This window comes from Pezoporus wallicus, unplaced genomic scaffold, assembly GCF_028554395.1.
Source record: "Pezoporus wallicus isolate ANWC-B61680 ecotype Strahan unplaced genomic scaffold, APGP_CSIRO_Pwel_v1 contig_8805, whole genome shotgun sequence".
NCBI classification, from domain to species: domain Eukaryota; kingdom Metazoa; phylum Chordata; class Aves; order Psittaciformes; family Psittacidae; genus Pezoporus; species Pezoporus wallicus.
The window spans coordinates 1,072,128-1,079,515 of record NW_026637668.1 but is presented as its reverse complement, the minus strand read 5'-3'; the positions used below and the strand labels follow the sequence as shown (position 1 = coordinate 1,079,515).

Sequence of the window (7,388 nt, the reverse complement as noted above, 5' to 3'; positions counted from 1 at the left end):
ATCATTACTCCCACTACAGTTCCACGTACAGAACGTGGCACAAGAACCCTGTGGAGACTAACAGCAAACCAGCTCCGAGAAGCATCATTGCAGTGCGAGGTGGCAGGCTCAACCTTGGTGGGCGTCCCCGCAGAGGCTCTGCCTCCCCCACATCGTATGAGGCTTGGGCTTTTATACTGACCAAAATGCACACTCATTCCGATACAGGTGGCCAGCCTGTGCTGGAAGAAGTGGCCAGCAGTATCTACAAAGGTCTCCAAGGGTCGATAGAAACCTGGACATACTTATATTTACCAACTTCTAGTGCATGAGTTTCACAGAGAGAGTGTATTAAATGCGTCACAGTATGCCCAATACCCCTGATAAGAACATATGAAAGACCTTCCCACCACCGAAAACGCATACAATATACCTGTATCCCGTGTTTGTCTCGCTGTAGGTTCGGTGGGGGGGGGTGGTGGTGGTGGTGGTGGTGGTGGTGGATGGTGGTTGTTTTTTGTTTGTTTTTTTTTGTTTGTTCGTTTGTTTTGGTTTTGTTTTTTCTTCTTTAACGTAAAAAAGATTGCTCTCTTCACTTTAAGAAGGGCTGAAACATCCATAAAACGGAAGTCCTAAGCTGAAATTTCAATTCATTCAATCACTGACAAGGGGGGTGTCCTGGGGCGGTGCTGACTCTTTCCAGGCTCTCACCCATCGAGCTGGGACCCACCGCAAACTGTAATCTAAAATTATACACATATAACCTCAACCAGTTAGTTTTACTTCTGTGTTGCAGAATGGCTCCAAGAGCAAGGCCATGGATCCTTAGAGGCCTTGTGCGAGCAAAGCAAGGTGTAGACCTCACAGGTAACCGGATACCGGATGTGGGAGGAGAATGTGAAGGAATACATGTATCCAGCCTTTTCCTCTGCTGTGCCCACTTTAGAACATGCATCCATCATTTCTTGAAGACCAGCAGATTTTGGCAAAACCTGCAAAATACAGGGCTTACAAGCTGGGTTAGCATTTTCCATAGCCAGAGACATATCATCGATTCTTTAGCATTAGATGCCAGATCAATATTCTTTTCGATAGCCTCTGTCAATCTGTCAGTAAATTGCATATGGGGCTCAGGAGGTTCCTGCTTTACTGATGTATATGAAGCATTAGGCTTTCCTGCTTCCGGCACAGCTTTCAGAGCAGCTAAAGCCAATTGCTGTGCTTGCTGTAAAACTTCAATTTTCGTAGAAGCTTTTACTCCGTCAGGGTGAAATTGTCCCTTTCCCAATAACATTTCAGATGAAACACTGTGCAAAGGGCAATGAGGATTACACTCTGAATTCTCATCTGCAGCCCTTGCAGCAAGCTCCTCAAACCCACTTTTAAAATGCAGGAGCTGTGAAGGAGTTAATAAAATTGCAGCCACTCTGAGACAATCATTTGGAGTTAGAACATTACTAGAAAAGGAAGCAGATATCATTTGCTGGGTATATGAGGAAGACAACCCATACTGAGTAATTGCTCCCTTAATTTCTTTCATAGCTTTCCAGTCCATAGGAGTCCAAACAGACTGTCCCTGAGGATTTATAATAACAGGGAATGCAGTGGGAACATCTATCGGTAAAATAGTACCGCCTATGATTGCATCCTGAATGCAGCCTCGCCATCTCATGGCACTCGGATTGGCTTTATTAGATGTAGGAGTCGGTGGTAACGGCACATCACACGGACTGATTTTATCTGGGTTTTCCGGTTTTTCTGTTTTTTCCGTTTTTTCTGGGGCTTGCTCCCTCTCCTCCCCCAACTTGTCCAGACGGTCCCTCAAGTCCTGCAATTGCTTATCTAAGGATTTCGTCCATTGTCGCCAGTTCCACTCATTTTGCAGCTCCAGTGGGAGCGATGCAAGCGGTGGTTTATGTGGTGGAGGTGGGTATTTATTCGGAGTTACACTCTCCTCCTTAGGAGACTCCCACCCCAGCAAAAATTCTTGGGGACTAAGTTCAGGGGCAGTAGCGGCACGAAAAGGGTTAACATCAGTTTGTTTCATTTCCTCACTAGCCCCTACAGGCTCCCGAGTATCAACTGGAGCTACCGCCGATAAAGGCGTTGTCGACACAGGATAGGGGAAAGGCGCAGGGTCCTCAAACATTCGTACCTTACTGCGTGCCGGTTTTTGACCAGAATGTTTTATGCCCGAAACAGACGACACTACCATGGCTGTAGCACCGGGTGCTGAATCTAATGTAGGTGCCGAGCCCTGCTGTTGTGAAGGCGAGTCAGAGAGAGCTGTAAAAACGGATTTTGCCGCCTGTTTGCGGCTAGAGTCCCTTTTAGTAGTAACCAGGGGGCAGCAAGAGACTTTGCCTCCTTAAACCCACAAGTAACTTGATCCCACAGGCATGCCCCAATTTTTTTCCAAGTCCCGAGATCAAAAGTTTCATTAACCCCCTGCATCAGCTCTTTTTCTTTACTCCAGAGCAACAATCTTTTTAACAGATTATCGACATATTTTCCCTCTCACTGAGAGGATGTGCTGGAAGACCTTAAGGGTGACCATTTTTTCTTTACTTAATTGATTCCCCATCCTAACCCTCTTCCAGACCCCATCGGCTGTTACCTTATTTGCACTGCGCAGTGTCTTCTGGGCTCACTAGGCTCCGTTCCGAGGCGTCTACCTCCCGATCCTGGTCCTGCCGGATCGAACCCAGCCGACGTCCCTGCGGCTCCGCGTTTTCCACTTTCTTCGGTGCCACGCACTTTAATTCTTTCAGCTTCAATATGAAAAATATGGGGGGTCCCTGTTTGGGCGCCAATTGCCGCAGAATATACATGGACTCAGTCAGAGATCAATATGATCAGACAAAAGCCGTTTATTACAAAGCCTTAACACCTTAAATACTATTTCTACTTGCACTCACAGTGATTTGGCATACTATGATTGGATACATGTCTTGAAGACCCTTTGCAACTACCATATAATTGGTTAAGCACAGGTGTGGGAACTTGACCTCGAAAGCTTGCCAACAGTGCACAGTTCTCATTACATCAGTGAATTCCAGCTTCTTCTTATCTTGCTTGCTTAAGCTTCCTTGGGCCTCTCACGGCCTTGCTGTATCTTTCAGGATTATTCAGAGTTTATGTACCAATTATCCATTCTCCCGTGACAAGCAGCAGGAGCAGCAGAGGAACATTGAGGGCAGTAAGTGCATTCACAGCAGAGACACTGTGAATCTATGTTTGCTGCAGCTGGCTCTCCAGAGGGCCCTTTGTCACCCAGGAATGTATGCCCATAATTCAGAGATCACTGCTGAAAGAAGGGGTTGTAAGATAGGGTATAATCACTTAAACCTCAGCTGAAATTTATGAGATCTGAGTCTTTGTTCAGGCAGCCTGCTCTATCTGAACAGAGTGAACACTGCTGGTGCCCAGGCAGAGCTGCTCCATCCTGTTGTGCATTTTCCCTTCTGCCCTTCCTCCGTGCTGCCCATGTATCACATTGTGGGAGCTACTCCTGAATTACATTTGATCAACATGGGCATATTTTAGTTTCAGCTTTGCATCAGTGTCTCTTCAGAGCCTTTTTTAGGACGAGTCTGGTTTAAATCTTAGTATCATCTCTTACCTGCTAAATGTAGAATTTATACCCTAATTACAGGTAATACCTTTTCTAATATAAAAATTATCATAGAAAAACTTAGAAAAACCCCTAAACATTCCTTTTCCCTTAACCATCTCTTTCCAAGCATTCAGAACCTTACACTTGTTATGTTAACTTGATTTTCCTGTAGGTTTTTACGCTGGCTGAGAGTCTGGGTGGCTTTGAAAGCCTCGCAGAGCATCCGTAAGTCATCCTTCATCTTAAAAGCCTAAAACCAGCTGCAGGGTAACAAAAAAACGTGATGGGAGTTCTAAAACTTTCTAGTCCACAAAGCCAAGATATTTGGCATATAATTGAGATCCAAGGATAGAATGTATAGCGCAAACCCCAGAGGCTACTCCAGAATGAGCGTGGCTTTAGTCAATATGAGTGGGATGTTAAAAGGATTTCCACGTTTCCTTGTCTTAACTGGGGACTGAGATGTGATTTGTTACTGTGATGATAAGAAATCCAAGAAATCAACATGTGTTTGAGTAGTGAGCAGTTTTGGTCGCCCTGTTGAGGAAGGAGCTCTGCTGTTCTGCCTGCTTACACAAGAGGGCATGGTCAGTATGCTGCATTGACTGCTCCATGTCAGGGGAATTTTGTGGGGAATTTAGTAATGCTTAGGTGCCCCTATCTAGGTTAAAAGGCTAAAAAATAGGATTTTTATGAAATTAGATTATTTCACTTAAATCCAGTCTGCTTTTCAAAGAAATACACAGAAAGTTATGGCTAAATTTATATGCTCAATATTTTCAGTTATTCATTTTTGAATAACAGCAAATCTTAAAACACTCAAGCAGTTCCCTGCCTCTGGCAGGGATTGGAACTGGATGATCTTTAAGGCCCCTTCCAACACAAACCATTTTGGATTCTAATCCAAAATGTAATTGTGAATTGGTGAATGTCAGTGACTGAACACATGGGGTAAATAGCTCCTTAGCTATATCCTCCATAGCAGATGGAACAAACTCGTCACTGTAAGTGGGTACAGTTTGACAAATGACCCAAGAAACCAAAAGTTAAAATCAAAATCTCAGGAGATTTCACTCTGGAGATTGTCTATTGCAGCTGTTTCTCCATGTGCTTAAAGCAGAGCTTTTAGGTACCCTTTTCTAGAAAATAAGATAGAAATTAAATATATCTGGGAGGAAGAGGAATAGGACTTTCTCCTTTTTCAGGTCCAGATTAAGTATCCACTTGTTATTCATCAGTAGTGGCTTGGAAATACTGTACTGGGAGATACAAGTCACTGACTTGTCTGCAGTTCATGTAACTTACAGGAGTTGAGGACATGATCCCTTTGCATCTGTGGGTTAATCAGCAGGTGGGACCCAAAAGGTGTAAAACCTTCATGGATTTTCAGGGAATGCTGCCAGGAAACCAATTGGTTTTGTCTTTAATGATAAAACTAAAAACTTCTTAGAAAAAAGGCTATTTTTTTCCTCCAGGGCCATCATGACTCACTCTTCAGTGCCTAAAGAAGACAGAGAAGCTCTTGGAATCAGCGACACATTAATTCGCATGTCGATTGGTTTGGAAGATGAAGAAGACTTACTGAAAGATCTAGATCAGGCCTTGGAGGCTGCAGTAAGTGGGTTGTTACCTTAGTGCCATCACTCCCAAAATGATTTCCCCTCTGCCTCCCTCACCAAACTATCTGCTGGTAATTCTTGCTTCGCTTGATTTAATCGTAAGGGTACCTTGCAGAGTGTGTGTAAAGCTTTTGTTGTTAGGTTTCTCTGTGCACCAAGGTTTACAATCCTTGTCAGCCACCATCTGAGTTGACATAGATTCAGACAGGATGTGCCTGACCCAGTGATGCGGGTATCCACTAAAGTCAGGCTGAGGGGAAACTCATGTAGACATGGAAGTGCCTAGTGCGTGCTTCAGATGTTTCATGTCATAGTTTTAGAGGGTTGAAATATATTAAGGAGCTTCAAGCGAAGAGCTCCTATCAGACAGTAAGTCCAATACTGGAGTAACCTATTTCATTTGTAAGCACTACTCCTACTCCTCTACCCAACCTTCTGGATTTGAGACAGTAGATTAAAATTGTTCTTTATTCATGGTAGTGAACGTGATGCCACACAGGGACTTCATTTCTCAAGGCAGCTCACATAAAATGCATGAGGTGTAGATGTGTTTGTGTATGAGCACACACACATAGAATCGTAGACTCCTAGTTCGATGTACTTTTTGTCCCTGTTTTTCACTCTCTTTTTGTTGGGTGATAGGGAAAATAAACCATAGTAAGAGCACGTATTTCTATATGCCAGCACCGAGCATGAAGATAATCTAATGCTAAAATGTACCTTATTTATGAAAAGGAAAACAAAACCAGCACAGTTGATACAGGTGCTTAGCGTAATTGTCTTTCATTTTTCCTTCTTACCGCAGGTCACAGAGTGTAAAGCTTGAAGTCTAAGGCCAGAACTTGGAATTGAATGTGGAAATGCCTAAGAAAGATGACATGGAAAGCCAAATTGCTAATGATTTTCCGTTGATTTGTCTCTGAGAATTTGAATCTGTTCAATGGAATCCCTGCATCCCTGGGGATCCTTGTGCTGTAGGTTTATTCTGCTGCTGCCAGGCTGTGCATGGACCGTGCACTGTGACACACAGCCTGGGCTCTCCTGGGGGTCCCTTCCTGTTCTATTGTAATCCCTTGGGTTTGGAATTCGTAGAGTCAATACACTGTGTCTGAGAGCAGCCAGATGCACACTCAGGAATATTATCCTGGCTCTGTCAGTGAGGGTAGTGTTTCGGTGGTGTTTGTCACGCTGGCGCTGCAGGGCTGTTCTGTCAAAGGGTTGGTTGGTTGGTAATGTGAGTGCTCCTCAAACTGCACAACAAGTTTTTCTCATCTCTTCTAACCCAACAGCCCAACTTGAGAAGTGCTGAGTTAGGTATTTGTTGTTTAATTAGGTTGGAAATGTGGTTAAATGTTTTTTCTCCTGTTGATATCTTATGGAGCATTGAAAATGAAGCGAGATCCAATACCTGGTAAACAATGGGAACTTTTTAAAGAGGATTCTTTCACTTAAAAAGTACAAAATCATCTGATGTCAATTATGGTAATGATTTGATTTATATTTGGAACTGGAATATTAATTAAAATATGCTTTGAATTTCCCTGATGTATTGATTTGATCTTTTCCTATACCAGCATTCCAAATCAGCTGATGAAATGACCCTGGATTTGTGTAAATTTTCCAGTGGGAGATGGATGTCACTGATGTTTTTGCTTTTTTCAAAAAAAGGATATAAATTCTAATCTATGACAACTTATTCTGCAAAATGCAGTATTCAGGCGAGGAATATCCAGGTGTTTCAGGGTGCTGCTGGCTTGAGGTAGGTGGTGGGTGGCTGCAAGGTTTCATCTCTGAGCAGAGCTTGCCCACAGCTTATGAAATACTGAAGAACCATAAAGGAGGTGCAAGTACTACAGGCATTTCTCACTACTACAGGTTATGTCTTTCAAAGTACTACAGGCATTTCTCACAAGCTACTACAGGTATGGCTTACATATGGCGTTTCTCACAAAGTGCTGCTTGTAACAAGTGTGATTGCACAGATCTGTCTTTGGTAAAAGCATTCAGCTTTCCCAAACTGAATAAAAATGGGATTTCCAGAGGTGTCTTTTCATTCTGTTTCTTTCTCAGATGAAGAAAGCACAGTGTCTGAGTGCAAGCAGAGCGTTAAATAGGTGAAAACTTCTATTTCTTGTCATTAAAATGCAGACTGCTTTCCATCCTGGATCAATACA

At 43.2% G+C, this 7,388-nt stretch overlaps 1 long non-coding RNA gene across 1 annotated transcript; it reads left to right on the top strand.

Annotated features, from left to right (window-relative positions):
- Window positions 1–3,497: 3,497 nt before the first annotated feature.
- Window positions 3,498–6,435, top strand: LOC130598084 (uncharacterized). The gene is made up of 3 exons (XR_008971936.1): window positions 3,498–3,820; window positions 5,071–5,209; window positions 6,020–6,435. It is a non-coding gene; the product is annotated as an uncharacterized LOC130598084 (long non-coding RNA).
- The last annotated feature ends 953 nt before the right edge of the window (window positions 6,436–7,388 follow it).